General features: G+C 52.6%; 11 non-coding genes and 15 pseudogenes across 11 annotated transcripts; all 26 read right to left on the bottom strand.

The window, feature by feature from the left end:
• Positions 1 to 168: 168 nt before the first annotated feature.
• On the bottom strand, positions 169 to 279 carry LOC135591198 (5S ribosomal RNA; annotated as a pseudogene).
• A 544-nt stretch (positions 280 to 823) lies between these two features.
• Positions 824 to 934, bottom strand: LOC135591197 (5S ribosomal RNA; annotated as a pseudogene).
• A 544-nt stretch (positions 935 to 1,478) lies between these two features.
• On the bottom strand, positions 1,479 to 1,589 carry LOC135591196 (5S ribosomal RNA; annotated as a pseudogene).
• A 544-nt stretch (positions 1,590 to 2,133) lies between these two features.
• On the bottom strand, positions 2,134 to 2,244 carry LOC135591195 (5S ribosomal RNA; annotated as a pseudogene).
• A 544-nt stretch (positions 2,245 to 2,788) lies between these two features.
• On the bottom strand, positions 2,789 to 2,899 carry LOC135591705 (5S ribosomal RNA; annotated as a pseudogene).
• A 544-nt stretch (positions 2,900 to 3,443) lies between these two features.
• Positions 3,444 to 3,554, bottom strand: LOC135591194 (5S ribosomal RNA; annotated as a pseudogene).
• Positions 3,555 to 4,098: 544 nt separating this feature from the next.
• LOC135591715 (5S ribosomal RNA) lies at positions 4,099 to 4,209 on the bottom strand (annotated as a pseudogene).
• Positions 4,210 to 4,753: 544 nt separating this feature from the next.
• LOC135589768 (5S ribosomal RNA) lies at positions 4,754 to 4,872 on the bottom strand. Its single transcript, XR_010477174.1, has one exon. It is a non-coding gene; the product is annotated as a 5S ribosomal RNA (ribosomal RNA).
• Positions 4,873 to 5,322: 450 nt separating this feature from the next.
• LOC135589695 (5S ribosomal RNA) lies at positions 5,323 to 5,441 on the bottom strand. The gene has a single exon (XR_010477101.1). It is a non-coding gene; the product is annotated as a 5S ribosomal RNA (ribosomal RNA).
• Positions 5,442 to 5,971: 530 nt separating this feature from the next.
• LOC135592082 (5S ribosomal RNA) lies at positions 5,972 to 6,090 on the bottom strand. Its single transcript, XR_010478847.1, has one exon. It is a non-coding gene; the product is annotated as a 5S ribosomal RNA (ribosomal RNA).
• A 531-nt stretch (positions 6,091 to 6,621) lies between these two features.
• LOC135591714 (5S ribosomal RNA) lies at positions 6,622 to 6,732 on the bottom strand (annotated as a pseudogene).
• Positions 6,733 to 7,276: 544 nt separating this feature from the next.
• LOC135591512 (5S ribosomal RNA) lies at positions 7,277 to 7,387 on the bottom strand (annotated as a pseudogene).
• A 544-nt stretch (positions 7,388 to 7,931) lies between these two features.
• Positions 7,932 to 8,042, bottom strand: LOC135591193 (5S ribosomal RNA; annotated as a pseudogene).
• Positions 8,043 to 8,586: 544 nt separating this feature from the next.
• On the bottom strand, positions 8,587 to 8,697 carry LOC135591510 (5S ribosomal RNA; annotated as a pseudogene).
• Positions 8,698 to 9,241: 544 nt separating this feature from the next.
• LOC135591192 (5S ribosomal RNA) lies at positions 9,242 to 9,352 on the bottom strand (annotated as a pseudogene).
• A 542-nt stretch (positions 9,353 to 9,894) lies between these two features.
• LOC135591191 (5S ribosomal RNA) lies at positions 9,895 to 10,005 on the bottom strand (annotated as a pseudogene).
• A 544-nt stretch (positions 10,006 to 10,549) lies between these two features.
• LOC135590487 (5S ribosomal RNA) lies at positions 10,550 to 10,668 on the bottom strand. Its single transcript, XR_010477894.1, has one exon. It is a non-coding gene; the product is annotated as a 5S ribosomal RNA (ribosomal RNA).
• Positions 10,669 to 11,118: 450 nt separating this feature from the next.
• On the bottom strand, positions 11,119 to 11,237 carry LOC135591903 (5S ribosomal RNA). Its single transcript, XR_010478669.1, has one exon. It is a non-coding gene; the product is annotated as a 5S ribosomal RNA (ribosomal RNA).
• A 530-nt stretch (positions 11,238 to 11,767) lies between these two features.
• On the bottom strand, positions 11,768 to 11,886 carry LOC135589958 (5S ribosomal RNA). The gene has a single exon (XR_010477364.1). It is a non-coding gene; the product is annotated as a 5S ribosomal RNA (ribosomal RNA).
• Positions 11,887 to 12,417: 531 nt separating this feature from the next.
• On the bottom strand, positions 12,418 to 12,528 carry LOC135591713 (5S ribosomal RNA; annotated as a pseudogene).
• A 544-nt stretch (positions 12,529 to 13,072) lies between these two features.
• Positions 13,073 to 13,191, bottom strand: LOC135589766 (5S ribosomal RNA). The gene has a single exon (XR_010477173.1). It is a non-coding gene; the product is annotated as a 5S ribosomal RNA (ribosomal RNA).
• Positions 13,192 to 13,641: 450 nt separating this feature from the next.
• Positions 13,642 to 13,760, bottom strand: LOC135591902 (5S ribosomal RNA). The gene has a single exon (XR_010478668.1). It is a non-coding gene; the product is annotated as a 5S ribosomal RNA (ribosomal RNA).
• Positions 13,761 to 14,290: 530 nt separating this feature from the next.
• Positions 14,291 to 14,409, bottom strand: LOC135590175 (5S ribosomal RNA). The gene has a single exon (XR_010477581.1). It is a non-coding gene; the product is annotated as a 5S ribosomal RNA (ribosomal RNA).
• A 531-nt stretch (positions 14,410 to 14,940) lies between these two features.
• Positions 14,941 to 15,059, bottom strand: LOC135589672 (5S ribosomal RNA). The gene has a single exon (XR_010477078.1). It is a non-coding gene; the product is annotated as a 5S ribosomal RNA (ribosomal RNA).
• A 544-nt stretch (positions 15,060 to 15,603) lies between these two features.
• LOC135591468 (5S ribosomal RNA) lies at positions 15,604 to 15,714 on the bottom strand (annotated as a pseudogene).
• A 504-nt stretch (positions 15,715 to 16,218) lies between these two features.
• LOC135591898 (5S ribosomal RNA) lies at positions 16,219 to 16,337 on the bottom strand. The gene has a single exon (XR_010478663.1). It is a non-coding gene; the product is annotated as a 5S ribosomal RNA (ribosomal RNA).
• Between the last annotated feature and the right edge of the window lie 6 nt (positions 16,338 to 16,343).

Genomic DNA, 16,343 nt, shown 5'->3' with positions numbered 1-16,343 from the left:
ATGTCTGGTCATTGTATGTTTTATGAAGAAATTTTTAGATGATGATTTCATTATTCTTCTGCTATATATATGTTAATGACATATTTATTGTTGGCCATAATGCTGGAAAAATTGAAAAGCTTAAAAGAGAGTTTTAAGCAAGTCTTTTGGCCGCTCGGGGCGCAAAAAGGAGTGCAACACGAGGACTTCCCAGGGGGTCACCCATCCTAGTACTACTCTCGCCCAAGCACGCTTAACTTCGGAGTTCTGATGGGATCCGGTGCTGGTATGATCGCACTCGTTTTGTGTGCGTCGTCCCTCGCCTTTGTGCACGTCGCGGACGGCGCATCGACGATCGGAGCCCCGAAACCTCTCGAATGATCTCGGAATCGCCATTGTCGGATCCCTCCGATGCCCACGAGGCCGACCGCGTACGGGACACGGCAAGCGCGCGCCGAAACCATCGGGACATTCTCGAACGAACTCGGAATCGCTATTGCGGCCCCATTCCGGAAAGCTCTCTCCGAGCCCCACGAGACTGACTGCGTAGCGGTCACGGCAAATTCCGAGGCCCAAAACCATCGCCTCGGAGGTCGACGGGAGAGGTTTTGGCCGCTCGGGGCGCAAAAAGGAGTGCAACACGAGGACTTCCCAGGGGGTCACCCATCCTAGAACCATGTCTGGTCATTGTATGTTTTATGACGAAATTTTTAGATGATGATTTCATTATTCTCCTGCTATATATATGTTAATGACATATTTATTGTTGGCCATAATGCTGGAAAAATTGAAAAGCTTAAAAGAGAGTTTTAAGTAAGTCTTTTGGCCGCTCGGGGCGCAAAAAGGAGTGCAACACGAGGACTTCCCAGGGGGTCACCCATCCTAGTACTACTCTCGCCCAAGCACGCTTAACTTCGGAGTTCTGATGGGATCCGGTGCTGGTATGATCGCACTCGTTTTGTGTGCGTCGTCCCTCGCCTTTGTGCACGTCGCGGACGGCGCATCGACGACCGGAGCCCCGAAACCTCTCGAACAATCTCGGAATCGCCATTGTCGGATCCCTCCGATGCCCACGAGGCCGACCGCGTACTGGACACGGCAAGCGCGCGCCGAAACCATCGGGACATTCTCGAACGAACTCGGAATCGCTATTGCGGCCCCATTCCGGAAAGCTCTCTCCGAGCCCCACGAGACTGACTGCGTAGCGGTCACGGCAAATTCCGAGGCCCAAAACCATCGCCTCGGAGGTCGACGGGAGAGGTTTTGGCCGCTCGGGGCGCAAAAAGGAGTGCAACACGAGGACTTCCCAGGGGGTCACCCATCCTAGAACCATGTCTGGTCATTGTATGTTTTATGACGAAATTTTTAGATGATGATTTCATTATTCTCCTGCTATATATATGTTAATGACATATTTATTGTTGGCCATAATGCTGGAAAAATTGAAAAGCTTAAAAGAGAGTTTTAAGTAAGTCTTTTGGCCGCTCGGGGCGCAAAAAGGAGTGCAACACGAGGACTTCCCAGGGGGTCACCCATCCTAGTACTACTCTCGCCCAAGCACGCTTAACTTCGGAGTTCTGATGGGATCCGGTGCTGGTATGATCGCACTCGTTTTGTGTGCGTCGTCCCTCGCCTTTGTGCACGTCGCGGACGGCGCATCGACGACCGGAGCCCCGAAACCTCTCGAACAATCTCGGAATCGCCATTGTCGGATCCCTCCGATGCCCACGAGGCCGACCGCGTACTGGACACGGCAAGCGCGCGCCGAAACCATCGGGACATTCTCGAACGAACTCGGAATCGCTATTGCGGCCCCATTCCGGAAAGCTCTCTCCGAGCCCCACGAGACTGACTGCGTAGCGGTCACGGCAAATTCCGAGGCCCAAAACCATCGCCTCGGAGGTCGACGGGAGAGGTTTTGGCCGCTCGGGGCGCAAAAAGGAGTGCAACACGAGGACTTCCCAGGGGGTCACCCATCCTAGAACCATGTCTGGTCATTGTATGTTTTATGACGAAATTTTTAGATGATGATTTCATTATTCTCCTGCTATATATATGTTAATGACATATTTATTGTTGGCCATAATGCTGGAAAAATTGAAAAGCTTAAAAGAGAGTTTTAAGTAAGTCTTTTGGCCGCTCGGGGCGCAAAAAGGAGTGCAACACGAGGACTTCCCAGGGGGTCACCCATCCTAGTACTACTCTCGCCCAAGCACGCTTAACTTCGGAGTTCTGATGGGATCCGGTGCTGGTATGATCGCACTCGTTTTGTGTGCGTCGTCCCTCGCCTTTGTGCACGTCGCGGACGGCGCATCGACGACCGGAGCCCCGAAACCTCTCGAACAATCTCGGAATCGCCATTGTCGGATCCCTCCGATGCCCACGAGGCCGACCGCGTACGGGACACGGCAAGCGCGCGCCGAAACCATCGGGACATTCTCGAACGAACTCGGAATCGCTATTGCGGCCCCATTCCGGAAAGCTCTCTCCGAGCCCCACGAGACTGACTGCGTAGCGGTCACGGCAAATTCCGAGGCCCAAAACCATCGCCTCGGAGGTCGACGGGAGAGGTTTTGGCCGCTCGGGGCGCAAAAAGGAGTGCAACACGAGGACTTCCCAGGGGGTCACCCATCCTAGAACCATGTCTGGTCATTGTATGTTTTATGAAGAAATTTTTAGTTGATGATTTCATTATTCTCCTGCTATATATATGTTAATGACATATTTATTGTTGGCCATAATGCTGGAAAAATTGAAAAGCTTAAAAGAGAGTTTTAAGTAAGTCTTTTGGCCGCTCGGGGCGCAAAAAGGAGTGCAACACGAGGACTTCCCAGGGGGACACCCATCCTAGTACTACTCTCGCCCAAGCACGCTTAACTACGGAGTTCTGATTGGATCCGGTGCTGGTATGATCGCACTCGTTTTGTGTGTGTCATCCCTCGCCTTTGTGCAAGTCGCGGACGGCGCATCGACGACCGGAGCCCCGAAACCTCTCGAACGATCTCGGAATCGCCATTGTCGGATCCCTCCGATGCCCACGAGGCCGACCGCGTACCGGACACGGCAAGCGCGCGCCGAAACCATCGGGACTTTCTCGAACGAACTCGGAATCGCTATTGCGGCCCCATTCCGGAAAGCTCTCTCCGAGCCTCACGAGACTGACTGCGTAGCGGTCACGGCAAATTCCGAGGCCCAAAACCATCGCCTCGGAGGTCGACGGGAGAGGTTTTGGCCGCTCGGGGCGCAAAAAGGAGTGCAACACGAGGACTTCCCAGGGGGTCACCCATCCTAGAACCATGTCTGGTCATTGTATGTTTTATGAAGAAATTTTTAGATGATGATTTCATTATTCTCCTGCTATATATATGTTAATGACATATTTATTGTTGGCCATAATGCTGGAAAAATTGAAAAGCTTAAAAGAGAGTTTTAAGTAAGTCTTTTGGCCGCTCGGGGCGCAAAAAGGAGTGCAACACGAGGACTTCCCAGGGGGTCACCCATCCTAGTACTACTCTCGCCCAAGCACGCTTAACTTCGGAGTTCTGATGGGATCCGGTGCTGGTATGATCGCACTCGTTTTGTGTGCGTCGTCCCTCGCCTTTGTGCACGTCGCGGACGGCGCATCGACGACCGGAGCCCCGAAACCTCTCGAACGATCTCGGAATCGCCATTGTCGGATCCCTCCGATGCCCACGAGGCCGACCGCGTACCGGACACGGCATGCGCGCGCCGAAACCATCGGGACTTTCTCGAACGAACTCGGAATCGCTATTGCGGCCCCATTCCGGAAAGCTCTCTCCGAGCCCCACGAGACTGACTGCGTAGCGGTCACGGCAAATTCCGAGGCCCAAAACCATCGCCTCGGAGGTCGACGGGAGAGGTTTTGGCCGCTCGGGGCGCAAAAAGGAGTGCAACACGAGGACTTCCCAGGGGGTCACCCATCCTAGAACCATGTCTGGTCATTGTATGTTTTATGAAGAAATTTTTAGATGATGATTTCATTATTCTCCTGCTATATATATGTTAATGACATATTTATTGTTGGCCATAATGCTGGAAAAATTTAAAAGCTTAAAAGAGAGTTTTAAGCAAGTCTTTTGGCCGCTCGGGGCGCAAAAAGGAGTGCAACACGAGGACTTCCCAGGGGGTCACCCATCCTAGTACTACTCTCGCCCAAGCACGCTTAACATCGTAGTTCTGATGGGATCCGGTGCTGGTATGATCGCACTCGTTTTGTGTGCGTCATCCCTCGCCTTTGTACAAGTCGCGGACGGCGCATCGACGACCGGAGCCCCGAAACCTCTCGAACGATCTCGGAATCGCCATTGTCAGATCCCTCCGATGCCCACGAGGCCGACCGCGTACCGGACACGGCAAGCGCGCGCCGAAACCATCGGGACTTTCTCGAACGAACTCGGAATCGCTATTGCGGCCCCATTCCGGAAAGCTCTCTCCGAGCCTCACGAGACTGACTGCGTAGAGGTCACGGCAAATTCCGAGGCCCAAAACCATCGCCTCGGAGGTCGACGGGAGAGGTTTTGGCCGCTCGGGGCGTAAAAAGGAGTGCAACACAAGGACTTCCCAGGGGGTCACCCATCCTAGAACCATGTCTGGTCATTGTATGTTTTATGAAGAAATTTTTAGATGATGATTTCATTATTCTCCTGCTATATATATGTTAATGACATATTTATTGTTGGCCATAATGCTGGAAAAATTGAAAAGCTTAAAAGAGAGTTTTAAGTAAGTCTTTTGGCCGCTCGGGGCGCAAAAAGGAGTGCAACACGAGGACTTCCCAGGGGGTCACCCATCCTAGTACTACTCTCGCCCAAGCACGCTTAACTTCGGAGTTCTGATGGGATCTGGTGCATTACTGCTGGTATTATCGCACTCATTTTGTGTGCGTCGTCCCTCGCCTTTGTGCACGTCGCGGACGGCGCATCGACGACCGGAGCCCCGAAACCTCTCGAACGATCTCGGAATCGCCATTGTCGGATCCCTCCGATGCCCACGAGGCCGACCGCGTACCGGACACGGCAAGACTGCGTAGCGGTCACGGCAAATTCCGAGGCCCAAAACCATCGCCTCGGAGGACGACGGGAGAGGTTTTGGCCGCTCGGGGCGCAAAAAGGAGTGCAACACGAGGACTTCCCAGGGGGTCACCCATCCTAGAACCATGTCTGGTCATTGTATGTTTTATGAAGAAATTTTTAGATGATGATTTCATTATTCTCCTGCTATATATATGTTAATGACATATTTATTGTTGGCCATAATGCTGGAAAAATTGAAAAGCTTAAAAGAGAGTTTTAAGTAAGTCTTTTGGCGCTCGGGGCGCAAAAAGGAGTGCAACACGAGGACTTCCCAGGGGGTCACCCATCCTAGTACTACTCTCGCCCAAGCAGGCATAACTTCGGAGTTCTGATGGGATCCGGTGCTTTAGTGCTGGTATGATCGCACTCATTTTGTGTGCGTCGTCCCTCGCCTTTGTGCACGTCGCGGACGGCGCATCGACGACCGGAGCCCCAAAACCTCTCGAACGATCTCGGAATCGCCATTGTCGGATCCCTCCGATGCCCACGAGGCCGACCGCGTACCGGACACGGCAAGCGCGCGCCGAAACCATCGGGACTTTCTCGAACGAACTCGGAATCGCTATTGCGGCCCCATTCCGGAAAGCTCTCTCCGAGCCCCACGAGACTGACTGCGTAGCGGTCACGGCAAATTCCGAGGCCCAAAACCATCGCCTCGGAGGTTTTGGCCGCTCGGGGCGCAAAAAGGAGTGCAACACGAGGACTTCCCAGGGGGTCACCCATCCTAGAACCATGTCTGGTCATTGTATGTTTTATAAAGAAATTTTTAGATGATGATTTCATTATTCTCCTGCTATATATATGTTAATGACATATTTATTGTTGGCCATAATGCTGGAAAAATTGAAAAGCTTAAAAGAGAGTTTTAAGTAAGTCTTTTGGCGCTCGGGGCGCAAAAAGGAGTGCAACACGAGGACTTCCCAGGGGGTCACCCATCCTAGTACTACTCTCGCCCAAGCAGGCTTAACTTCGGAGTTCTGATGGGATCCGGTGCTTTAGTGCTGGTATGATCACACTCGTTTTGTGTGCGTCGTCCTTCGCCTTTGTGCACGTCGCGGACGGCGCATCGACGACCGGAGCCCCAAAACCTCTCGAACGATCTCGGAATCGCCATTGTCGGATCCCTCCGATGCCCACGAGGCCGACCGCGTACCGGACACGGCAAGCGCGCGCCGAAACCATCGGGACTTTCTCGAACGAACTCGGAATCGCTATTGCGGCCCCATTCCGGAAAGCTCTCTCCGAGCCCCACGAGACTGACTGCGTAGCGGTCACGGCAAATTCCGAGGCCCAAAACCATCGCCTCGGAGGTTTTGGCCGCTCGGGGCGCAAAAAGGAGTGCAACACGAGGACTTCCCAGGGGGTCACCCATCCTAGAACCATGTCTGGTCATTGTATGTTTTATGAAGAAATTTTTAGATGATGATTTCATTATTCTCCTGCTATATATATGTTAATGACATATTTATTGTTGGCCATAATGCTGGAAAAATTTAAAAGCTTAAAAGAGAGTTTTAAGCAAGTCTTTTGGCCGCTCGGGGCGCAAAAAGGAGTGCAACACGAGGACTTCCCAGGGGGTCACCCATCCTAGTACTACTCTCGCCCAAGCACGCTTAACATCGTAGTTCTGATGGGATCCGGTGCTGGTATGATCGCACTCGTTTTGTGTGCATCATCCCTCGCCTTTGTACAAGTCGCGGACGGCGCATCGACGATCGGAGCCCCGAAACCTCTCGAACGATCTCGGAATCGCCATTGTCGGATCCCTCCGATGCCCACGAGGCCGACCGCGTACCGGACACGGCAAGCGCGCGCCGAAACCATCGGGACTTTCTCGAACGAACTCGGAATCGCTATTGCGGCCCCATTCCGGAAAGCTCTCTCCGAGCCTCACGAGACTGACTGCGTAGCGGTCACGGCAAATTCCGAGGCCCAAAACCATCGCCTCGGAGGTCGACGGGAGAGGTTTTGGCCGCTCGGGGCGCAAAAAGGAGTGCAACACGAGGACTTCCCAGGGGGTCACCCATCCTAGAACCATGTCTGGTCATTGTATGTTTTATGAAGAAATTTTTAGATGATGATTTCATTATTCTCCTACTATATATATGTTAATGACATATTTATTGTTGGCCATAATGCTGGAAAAATTGAAAAGCTTAAAAGAGAGTTTTAAGCAAGTCTTTTGGCCGCTCGGGGCGCAAAAAAGAGTGCAACACGAGAACTTCCCAGGGGGTCACCCATCCTAGTACTACTCTCGACCAAGCACGCTTAACTTCGGAGTTCTGATGGGATCCGGTGCTGGTATGATCGCACTCGTTTTGTGTGCGTCGTCCCTCGCCTTTGTGCACGTCGCGGACGGCGCATCGACGATCGGAGCCCCGAAACCTCTCGAATGATCTCGGAATCGCCATTGTCGGATCCCTCCGATGCCCACGAGGCCGACCGCGTACCGGACACGGCAAGCGCGCGCCAAAACCATTGGGACTTTCTCGAACGAACTCGGAATCGCTATTGCGGCCCCATTCCGGAAAGCTCTCTCCGAGCCCCACGAGACTGACTGCGTAGCGGTCACGGCAAATTCCGAGGCCCAAAACCATCGCCTCGGAGGTCGACGGGAGAGGTTTTGGCCGCTCGGGGCGCAAAAAGGAGTGCAACACGAGGACTTCCCAGGGGGTCACCCATCCTAGAACCATGTCTGGTCATTGTAAGTTTTATGAAGAAATTTTTAGATGATGATTTCATTATTCTCCTGCTATATATATGTTAATGACATATTTATTGTTGGCCATAATGCTGGAAAAATTGAAAAGCTTAAAAGAGAGTTTTAAGTAAGTCTTTTGGCCGCTCGGGGCGCAAAAAGGAGTGCAACACGAGGACTTCCCAGGGGGTCACCCATCCTAGTACTACTCTCGCCCAAGCACGCTTAACTTCGGAGTTCTGATGGGATCCGGTGCTGGTATGATCGCACTCGTTTTGTTTGTGTCATCCCTCGCCTTTGTGCAAGTCGCGGACGGCGCATCGACGACCGGAGCCCCGAAACCTCTCGAACGATCTCGGAATCGCCATTGTCGGATCCCTCCGATGCCCATGAGGCCGACCGCGTACCGGACACGGCAAGCGCGCGCCGAAACCATCGGGACTTTCTCGAACGAACTCGGAATCGCTATTGCGGCCCCATTCCGGAAAGCTCTCTCCGAGCCCCACGAGACTGACTGCGTAGCGGTCACGGCAAATTCCGAGGCCCAAAACCATCGCCTCGGAGGTCGACGGGAGAGGTTTTGGCCGCTCGGGGCGCAAAAAGGAGTGCAACACGAGGACTTCCCAGGGGGTCACCCATCCTAGAACCATGTCTGGTCATTGTATGTTTTATGAAGAAATTTTTAGATGATGATTTCATTATTCTCCTGCTATATATATGTTAATGACATATTTATTGTTGGCCATAATGCTGGAAAAATTGAAAAGCTTAAAAGAGAGTTTTAAGTAAGTCTTTTGGCCGCTCGGGGCGCAAAAAGGAGTGCAACACGAGGATTTCCCAGGGGATCACCCATCCTAGTACTACTCTCGCCCAAGCACGCTTAACTTCGGAGTTCTGATGGGATCCGGTGCTGGTATGATCGCACTCGTTTTGTGTGTGTCATCCCTCGCCTTTGTGCAAGTCGCGGACGGCGCATCGACGACCGGAGCCCCGAAACCTCTCGAACGATCTCGGAATCGCCATTGTCGGATCCCTCCGATGCCCACGAGGCCGACCGCGTACCGGACACGGCAAGCGCGCGCCGAAACCATCGGGACTTTCTCGAACGAACTCGGAATCGCTATTGCGGCCCCATTCCGGAAAGCTCTCTCCGAGCCCCACGAGACTGACTGCGTAGCGGTCACGGCAAATTCCGAGGCCCAAAACCATCGCCTCGGAGGTCGACGGGAGAGGTTTTGGCCGCTCGGGGCGCAAAAAGGAGTGCAACACGAGGACTTCCCAGGGGGTCACCCATCCTAGAACCATGTCTGGTCATTGTATGTTTTATGAAGAAATTTTTAGATGATGATTTCATTATTCTCCTGCTATATATATGTTAATGACATATTTATTGTTGGCCATAATGCTGGAAAAATTGAAAAGCTTAAAAGAGAGTTTTAAGTAAGTCTTTTGGCCGCTCGGGGCGCAAAAAGGAGTGCAACACGAGGACTTCCCAGGGGGTCACCCATCCTAGTACTACTCTCGCCCAAGCACGCTTAACTTCGGAGTTCTGATGGGATCCGGTGCTGGTATGATCGCACTCGTTTTGTGTGCGTCGTCCCTCGCCTTTGTGCACGTCGCGGACGGCGCATCGACGACCGGAGCCCCGAAACCTCTCGAACGATCTCGGAATCGCCATTGTCGGATCCCTTCGATGCCCACGAGGCCGACCGCGTACCGGACACGGCAAGCGCGCCGAAACCATCGGGACTTTCTCGATCGAACTCGGAATCGCTATTGCGGCCCCATTCCGGAAAGCTCTCTCCGAGCCCCACGAGACTGACTGCGTAGCGGTCACGACAAATTCCGAGGCCCAAAACCATCGCCTCGGAGGTCGACGGGAGAGGTTTTGGCCGCTCGGGGCACAAAAAGGAGTGCAACACGAGGACTTCCCAGGGGGTCACCCATCCTAGAACCATGTCTGGTCATTGTATGTTTTATGAAGAAATTTTTAGATGATGATTTCATTATTCTTCTGCTATATATATGTTAATGACATATTTATTGTTGGCCATAATGCTGGAAAAATTGAAAAGCTTAAAAGAGAGTTTTAAGCAAGTCTTTTGGCCGCTCGGGGCGCAAAAAGGAGTGCAACACGAGGACTTCCCAGGGGGTCACCCATCCTAGTACTACTCTCGCCCAAGCACGCTTAACTTCGGAGTTCTGATGGGATCCGGTGCTGGTATGATCGCACTCGTTTTGTGTGCGTCGTCCCTCGCCTTTGTGCACGTCGCGGACGGCGCATCGACGATCGGAGCCCCGAAACCTCTCGAATGATCTCGGAATCGCCATTGTCGGATCCCTCCGATGCCCACGAGGCCGACCGCGTACCGGACACGGCAAGCGCGCGCCGAAACCATCGGGACTTTCTCAAACGAACTCGGAATCGCTATTGCGGCCCCATTCCGGAAAGCTCTCTCCGAGCCCCACGAGACTGACTGCGTAGCGGTCACGGCAAATTCCGAGGCCCAAAACCATCGCCTCGGAGGTCGACGGGAGAGGTTTTGGCCGCTCGGGGCGCAAAAAGGAGTGCAACACGAGGACTTCCCAGGGGGTCACCCATCCTAGAACCATGTCTGGTCATTGTATGTTTTATGAAGAAATTTTTAGATGATGATTTCATTATTCTCCTGCTATATATTTGTTAATGACATATTTATTGTTGGCCATAATGCTGGAAAAATTGAAAAGCTTAAAAGAGAGTTTTAAGTAAGTCTTTTGGCCGCACGGGGCGCAAAAAGGAGTGCAACACGAGGACTTCCCAGGGGGTCACCAATCCTAGTACTACTCTCGCCCAAGCACGCTTAACTTCAGAGTTCTGATGGGATCCGGTGCATTACTGCTGGTATTATCGCACTCATTTTGTGTGCGTCGTCCCTCGCCTTTGTGCACGTCGCGGACGGTGCATCGACGACCGGAGCCCCGAAACCTCTCGAACGATCTCGGAATCGCCATTGTCGGATCCCTCCGATGCCCACGAGGCCGACCGCGTACCGGACACGGCAAGACTGCGTAGCGGTCACGGCAAATTCCGAGGCCCAAAACCATCGCCTCGGAGGACGACGGGAGAGGTTTTGGCCGTTCGGGGCGCAAAAAGGAGTGCAACACGAGGACTTCCCAGGGGGTCACCCATCCTAGAACCATGTCTGGTCATTGTATGTTTTATGAAGAAATTTTTAGATGATGATTTCATTATTCTCCTGCTATATATATGTTAATGACATATTTATTGTTGGCCATAATGCTGGAAAAATTGAAAAGCTTAAAAGAGAGTTTTAAGTAAGTCTTTTGGCGCTCGGGGCGCAAAAAGGAGTGCAACACGAGGACTTCCCAGGGGGTCACCCATCCTAGTACTACTCTCGCCCAAGCAGGCTTAACTTCGGAGTTCTGATGGGATCCGGTGCTTTAGTGCTGGTATGATCGCACTCATTTTGTGTGCGTCGTCCCTCGCCTTTGTGCACGTCGCGGACGGCGCATCGACGACCGGAGCCCCAAAACCTCTCGAACGATCTCGGAATCGCCATTGTCGGATCCCTCCGATGCCCACGAGGCCGACCGCGTACCGGACACGGCAAGCGCGCGCCGAAACCATCGGGACTTTCTCGAACGAACTCGGAATCGCTATTGCGGCCCCATTCCGGAAAGCTCTCTCCGAGCCCCACGAGACTGACTGCGTAGCGGTCACGGCAAATTCCGAGGCCCAAAACCATCGCCTCGGAGGTTTTGGCCGCTCGGGGCGCAAAAAGGAGTGCAACACGAGGACTTCCCAGGGGGTCACCCATCCTAGAACCATGTCTGGTCATTGTATGTTTTATGAAGAAATTTTTAGATGATGATTTCATTATTCTCCTGCTATATATATGTTAATGACATATTTATTGTTGGCCATAATGCTGGAAAAATTGAAAAGCTTAAAAGAGAGTTTTAAGTAAGTCTTTTGGCGCTCGGGGCGCAAAAAGGAGTGCAACACGAGGACTTCCCAGGGGGTCACCCATCCTAGTACTACTCTCGCCCAAGCAGGCTTAACTTCGGAGTTCTGATGGGATCCGATGCTTTGGTGCTGGTATGATCACACTCGTTTTGTGTGCGTCGTCCCTCGCCTTTGTGCACGTCGCGGACGGCGCATCGACGACCGGAGCCCCAAAACCTCTCGAACGATCTCGGAATCGCCATTGTCGGATCCCTCCGATGCCCACGAGGCCGACCGCGTACCGGACACGGCAAGCGCGCGCCGAAACCATCGGGACTTTCTCGAACGAACTCGGAATCGCTATTGCGGCCCCATTCCGGAAAGCTCTCTCCGAGCCCCACGAGACTGACTGCGTAGCGGTCACGGCAAATTCCGAGGCCCAAAACCATCGCCTCGGAGGTTTTGGCCGCTCGGGGCGCAAAAAGGAGTGCAACACGAGGACTTCCCAGGGGGTCACCCATCCTAGAACCATGTCTGGTCATTGTATGTTTTATGAAGAAATTTTTAGATGATGATTTCATTATTCTCCTGCTATATATATGTTAATGACATATTTATTGTTGGCCATAATGCTGGAAAAATTTAAAAGCTTAAAAGAGAGTTTTAAGCAAGTCTTTTGGCCGCTCGGGGCGCAAAAAGGAGTGCAACACGAGGACTTCCCAGGGGGTCACCCATCCTAGTACTACTCTCGCCCAAGCACGCTTAACATCGTAGTTCTGATGGGATCCGGTGCTGGTATGATCGCACTCGTTTTGTGTGCGTCATCCCTCGCCTTTGTACAAGTCGCGGACGGCGCATCGACGACCGGAGCCCCGAAACCTCTCGAACGATCTCGGAATCGCCATTGTCGGATCCCTCCGATGCCCACGAGGCCGACCGCGTACCGGACACGGCAAGCGCGCGCCGAAACCATCGGGACTTTCTCGAACGAACTCGGAATCGCTATTGCGGCCCCATTCCGGAAAGCTCTCTCCGAGCCTCACGAGACTGACTGCGTAGCGGTCACGGCAAATTCCGAGGCCCAAAACCATCGCCTCGGAGGTCGACGGGAGAGGTTTTGGCCGCTCGGGGCGCAAAAAGGAGTGCAACACGAGGACTTCCCAGGGGGTCACCCATCCTAGAACCATGTCTGGTCATTGTATGTTTTATGAAGAAATTTTTAGATGATGATTTCATTATTCTCCTGCTATATATATGTTAATGACATATTTATTGTTGGCCATAATGCTGGAAAAATTGAAAAGCTTAAAAGAGAGTTTTAAGTAAGTCTTTTGGCCGCTCGGGGCGCAAAAAGGAGTGCAACACGAGGACTTCCCAGGGGGTCACCCATCCTAGTACTACTCTCGCCCAAGCACGCTTAACTTCGGAGTTCTGATGGGATCTGGTGCATTACTGCTGGTATTATCGCACTCATTTTGTGTGCGTCGTCCCTCGCCTTTGTGCACGTCGCGGACGACGCATCGACGACCGGAGCCCCGAAACCTCTCGAACGATCTCGGAATCGCCATTGTCGGATCCCTCCGATGCCCACGAGGCCGACCGCGTACCGGACACGGCAAGACTGCGTAGCGGTCACGGCAAATTCCGAGGCCCAAAACCATCTCCTCGGAGGACGACGGGAGAGGTTTTGGCCGCTCGGGGCGCAAAAAGGAGTGCAACACGAGGACTTCCCAGGGGGTCACCCATCCTAGAACCATGTCTGGTCATTGTATGTTTTATGAAGAAATTTTTAGATGATGATTTCATTATTCTCCTGCTATATATATGTTAATGACATATTTATTGTTGGCCATAATGCTGGAAAAATTGAAAAGCTTAAAAGAGAGTTTTAAGTAAGTCTTTTGGCGCTCGGGGCGCAAAAAGGAGTGCAACACGAGGACTTCCCAGGGGGTCACCCATCCTAGTACTACTCTCGCCCAAGCAGGCTTAACTTCGGAGTTCTGATGGGATCCGGTGCTTTAGTGCTGGTATGATCGCACTCATTTTGTGTGCGTCGTCCCTCGCCTTTGTGCACGTCGCGGACGGCGCATCGACGACCGGAGCCCCAAAACCTCTCGAACGATCTCGGAATCGCCATTGTCGGATCCCTCCGATGCCCACGAGGCCGACCGCGTACCGGACACGGCAAGCGCGCGCCGAAACCATCGGGACTTTCTCGAACGAACTCGGAATCGCTATTGCGGCCCCATTCCGGAAAGCTCTCTCCGAGCCCCACGAGACTGACTGCGTAGCGGTCACGGCAAATTCCGAGGCCCAAAACCATCGCCTCGGAGGTTTTGGCCGCTCGGGGCGCAAAAAGGAGTGCAACACGAGGACTTCCCAGGGGGTCACCCATCCTAGAACCATGTCTGGTCATTGTATGTTTTATGAAGAAATTTTTAGATGATGATTTCATTATTCTCCTGCTATATATATGTTAATGACATATTTATTGTTGGCCATAATGCTGGAAAAATTGAAAAGCTTAAAAGAGAGTTTTAAGTAAGTCTTTTGACGCTCGGGGCGCAAAAAGGAGTGCAACACGAGGACTTCCCAGGGGGTCACCCATCCTAGTACTACTCTAGCCCAAGCAGGCTTAACTTCGGAGTTCTGATGGGATCCGGTGCTTTAGTGCTGGTATGATCACACTAATTTTGTGTGCGTCGTCCCTCGCCTTTGTGCACGTCGCGGACGACGCATCGACGACCGGAGCCCCAAAACCTCTCGAACGATCTCGGAATCGCCATTGTCGGATCCCTCCGATGCCCACGAGGCCGACCGCGTACCGGACACGGCAAGCGCGCGCCGAAACCATCGGGACTTTCTCGAACGAACTCGGAATCACTATTGCGGCCCCATTCCGGAAAGCTCTCTCCGAGCCCCACGAGACTGACTGCGTAGCGGTCACGGCAAATTCCGAGGCCCAAAACCATCGCCTCGGAGGTTTTGGCCGCTCGGGGCGCAAAAAGGAGTGCAACACGAGGACTTCCCAGGGGGTCACCCATCCTAGAACCATGTCTGGTCATTGTATGTTTTATGAAGAAATTTTTAGATGATGATTTCATTATTCTCCTGCTATATATATGTTAATGACATATTTATTGTTGGCCATAATGCTGGAAAAATTGAAAAGCTTAAAAGAGAGTTTTAAGTAAATCTTTTGGCCGCTCGAGGCGCAAAAAGGAGTGCAACACGAGGACTTCCCAGGGGGTCACCCATCCTAGTACTACTCTCGCCCAAGCAGGCTTAACTTCGGAGTTCTGATGGGATCCGATGCTTTAGTGCTGGTATGATCACACTCGTTTTGTGTGCGTCGTCCCTCGCCTTTGTGCACGTCGCGGACGGCGCATCGACGACCGGAGCCCCGAAACCTCTCGAACGATCTCGGAATTGCCATTGTCGAATCCCTCCGATGCCCACGAGGCCGACCGCGTACCGGACAAGGCAAGCGCGCGCCGAAACCATCGGGACTTTCTCGAACGAACTCGGAATCGCTATTGCGGCCCCATTCCAGAAAGCTCTCTCCGAGCCCCACGAGACTGACTGCGTAGCGGTCACGGCAAATTCCGAGGCCCAAAACCATCGCCTCGGAGGTCGACGGGAGAGGTTTTGGCCGCTCGGGGCGCAAAAAGGAGTGCAACACGAGGACTTCCCAGGGGGTCACCCATCCTAGAACCATGTCTGGTCATTGTATGTTTTATGAATAAATTTTTAGATGATGATTTTATTATTCTCCTGCTATATATATGTTAATGACATATTTATTGTTGGCCATAATGCTGGAAAAATTGAAAAGCTTAAAAGAGAGTTTTAAGTAAGTCTTTTGGCCGCTCGGGGCGCAAAAAGGAGTGCAACACGAGGACTTCCCAGGGGATCACCCATCCTAGTACTACTCTCGCCCAAGCACGCTTAACTTCGGAGTTCTGATGGGATCCGGTGCTGGTATGATCGCACTCGTTTTGTGTGCGTCGTCCCTCGCCTTTGTGCACGTCGCGGACGGCGCATCGACGACCGGAGCCCCGAAACCTCTCGAACGATCTCGGAATCGCCATTGTCGGATCCCTCCGATGCCCACGAGGCCGACCGCGTACCGGACACGGCAAGCGCGCGTCGAAACCATCGGGACTTTCTCGAACGAACTCGGAATCGCTATTGCGGCCCCATTCCGGAAAGCTCTCTCCGAGCCCCACGAGACTGACTGCGTAGCGGTCACGGCAAATTCCGAGGCCCAAAACCATCGCCTCGGAGGTCGACGGGAGAGGTTTTGGCCGCTCAAAGGAGTGCAACACAAGGACTTCCCAGGGGGTCACCCATCCTAGAACCATGTCTGGTCATTGTATGTTTTATTAAGAAATTTTTAGATGATGATTTCATTATTCTCCTGCTATATATATGTTAATGACATATTTATTGTTGGCCATAATGCTGGAAAAATCTTTTGGCCGCTTGGGGCGCAAAAAGGAGTGCAACACGAGGACTTCCCAGGGGGTCACCCATCCTAGTACTACTCTCGCCCAAGCAGGCTTAACTTCGGAGTTCTGATGGGATCCGGTGCTTTAGTGCTGGTATGATCGCACTCGTTTTG

This window comes from Musa acuminata, chromosome BXJ1-8, assembly GCF_036884655.1.
Source record: "Musa acuminata AAA Group cultivar baxijiao chromosome BXJ1-8, Cavendish_Baxijiao_AAA, whole genome shotgun sequence".
Lineage (NCBI taxonomy): Eukaryota > Viridiplantae > Streptophyta > Magnoliopsida > Zingiberales > Musaceae > Musa > Musa acuminata.
Note: the sequence above shows the minus strand (reverse complement) of the source record. Positions and strands in the feature narration are given on the sequence as shown.